The following is a 3459-nucleotide window of genomic DNA, read 5'->3' on the forward strand; positions in this document are numbered from 1 at the left end:
AAACATACTCTGTACAGCAACTATCCAACCAGTTACGCACTACTCTATGGTTACTAAAGTACTGACATTTCCCAGATGAGGAAATGCAGATTTACAGATGTAGGTTGTGCATGACATCAGACCAAAAGTAGATACAATAATGAAAATGCAGCTAAAGCTGAACCAGTTCTTAAGTAGCCACACACAGCTCACAAATCCCCAGTGACTAATAGTTTTTCTTCTTTCCACATTTGTGAACAAATAAAACCTGTAAGTAGAAAATACAGTCAGGATTTGTCACACTCCCTGGAGGACTTTAGGTCCCTAAAGGCAATAAATGCAGAAGTAACTAGCAGATAAAATATGGCAATTTAGCTTGTTTTTTACAACTTCACACTTCCTGGATGAACAATATAAGCATGTTTTACAACCCCATTCAGAGACAATAACTTGAAGTGGAAATTCCTTATCCTATATGCCAGCAGGATTCATTTGAGGTTCATTATGCATTATGCTGAAGTGAGATTGTGCAAACACTCTTTAAGCTTTGGTGACAACGTGGCTGAGTCACGCTAGGAACCAAGACTGTAACAGCAGCACACAGGTAAACTACAAGAAGCCCAGGCATGTTTGGGATATGGTCCTGTTGAACTCAACTATAAAAGAACAAAGAAATCCAGCTGCATATGCTCTTGTTGCTTCAATAATGGGAAATATCTAAAGCTTAGATTTCAGAAAATCTACTCAGCATGGAAAATCATTTGATTGAGGACATCAATCTATGTAATGATATAATCTTTCTACCAGGGTTTTACACTTCTTTAAAGTACTGAAGAAATTACTTCAGACACTTGAAAATGTTATGTACACTGTATGATGTTGCATTTACATAACTGTAACAATTCCTTAATACAGAAATCCAGAGATGATCTGGATGATGACTATTTACAAGAAGACTATTCCAGTAATTTTTAATGTATTTCAGAGCATCTCATCAGATACTGAGCACATGAACAAAATACATCTTAAATTACACTCATGTGTGATCTGTCAATCTCCAACATTTTTAAATAGTCATCCTCAGATCAATGTGTAGAAAGTGTAAAATAACACTTAATGCTAATCAGTGGATTCTAGAAGTAGCCAAAAGCTTCAATATTAAGCAAAATACCACAATACGAGAAATAGAATAACTTGAGTTTCTAAGAACAATAGATGAGGGGAATGGTTTAATTTTTTTTAACTAATGAAGAATCTAAATCTGAATAAAGAAATTGGTGAAGATTTCACATTTGTTCTGCACTACACAATACATAAATGTATGAATAGCATTATATAAAGATACTCACAAATAAAAACCACATACACTACAAACTGTTTACACTCCCTATGTCCCAGCGGCCTTTACTCTTTTAGTTATACCATTCAAAAATACCTGTGGAATTGCTGTGTCTTTGCATATGTAATCTCTTAACTTTCAATACACCTGATTTTTTTTACAGCCCTAAGGTAGTACTTTATTGGTGTAAATCACTGTTGTGGAATAATTTCAACCTATAAATAAACCACAATTTCTGTAGTTTAAGCATAGTCTAATCTACAAAATCGCTACAGTGAAAACTCATGAGTGTGGATACTTATTTCACAATGCTATAATTTGTTTATAAGTAAGTAGCTAATCCCCAAATGGCCTGTATCAGTTTTGGTGGTATCTGAAATGTGCTGCTCTTCTCAGTCAGAAACCAGATTTTTTCCCCTCCCCTGAAGCAAGGCCAGAAATATGAAAAAAACAACCCCAAATCTGGTCCTGATGCAAACCTGAAATCAAATCTGACTTTAAAAAATGTGCATAGTATTTATATTCCTTTAAAAAATGTAGAGCAATTACAGATCTAGCTATAATAAGATACTTTTTTGCTGGGATGTACTTTTCAGCTTTGTTGTAACTTAGAAATTTTACCTGGGGCTACTGAAGTGTTTACATGTCCATGCCAGTAAACATACCACTTATCCTGAATTTGCAAAGCTGACTGTTACAACAACAAACAGACCTTCTTTCCACTCTTGAATCTCTCACTTGCAAATAGGAGGGAAAAAAAATCTGTCAATGAGATAAATATGGAGACACATTATGCTATTTTTACACTCAGAATACCACTATCCTTTAAATTTCTAGGGTGAAACTGTGGTATTATTATTGTCAAAATACTTACAGTGAAAGAGAATAAAAAGTATCATATATGACAAAGGTTAATCATTATGTAATTTATTAAAAAAAATACATACCTCATTATATAGCCAGTTTAACAATCCTATGAAATCAACACAAAGAAAGTCACTTAGCACTGTGTTTCTTGGACATTAAAATAATCAATTTAAAGTCAGGTTAAGGGCTTAATTTTTTGAAATGTCTTAATGGCAACTTTTAGTCTGTCAAAATGTATGAGCTTACAGCTAAAGATAAGAGGAGAAGAACTCAGTCATGAAAACATGAAGGAACAACAATTCAGAAATAACACTCAGCTAATATTTTCTCTTTACATGACTCCTCTTTCGAGACACTATCTTCAAAAGGGTTACAGCAGAAAGAAACATAGAAAATAATCACCATGGCACATCTCAAGATGTCTGTCCTATGTTCTGTGCTTGACAACAGGTCACCTAACACAGTTTTGACAGTGTGGTCACCCCATGACAGACTGTAGTGAGTAGGGATTTGTTCCATGGATACACATGACTGCAATGTATTTGGTCATCTTCTTTGTCCTGGAGTACCACTGCAAATCTGACTGCAGACAGCAGCCGCGTGACTTCATCCTTCTCTTTCCTTGTTTTTTTTACCTCTTCAAGACAGTTTCCTCATACCCAGGAGCTTTCAGAGTGTTTATGATGCAGCATTCTCTATGGGACACAGGAGCTTCTAATCAGCAGTCAAGAGAAATTCAGAAATAACACTCAGCTAATATTTTCTCTTTACATGACTCCTCTTTTGAGACACTTTATCTTCAAAAGGGTTACAGCAGAAAGAAACATAGAAAATAATCACCATGGCACATCTCAAGATGTCTGTCCTATGTTCTGTGCTTGACAACAGGTCACCTAACACAGTTTTGACAGTGTGGTCACCCCATGACAGACTGTAGTGAGTAGGGATTTGTTCCATGGATACACATGACTGCAATGTATTTGGTCATCTTCTTTGTCCTGGAGTACCACTGCAAATCTGAGTGCAGACAGCAGCCGCGTGACTTCATCCTTCTCTTTCCTTGTTTTTTTTACCTCTTCAAGACAGTTTCCTCATACCCAGGAGCTTTCAGAGTGTTTATGATGCAGCATTCTCTATGGGACACAGGAGCTTCTAATCAGGTACCCAGGAGCTTTCACAGTGTTTATGATGCAGCACTCTCTATGGGACACAGGAGCTTCTAATCAGCAGTCAAGAGAAAAGTTGAAAAGAGCTCTTATTTTCATGCTAAGTCT

Source organism: Cariama cristata, unplaced genomic scaffold (genome assembly GCF_000690535.1).
Source record: "Cariama cristata isolate BGI_N322 unplaced genomic scaffold, ASM69053v1 scaffold29463, whole genome shotgun sequence".
Classification (NCBI taxonomy): Eukaryota; Metazoa; Chordata; class Aves; order Cariamiformes; family Cariamidae; genus Cariama; species Cariama cristata.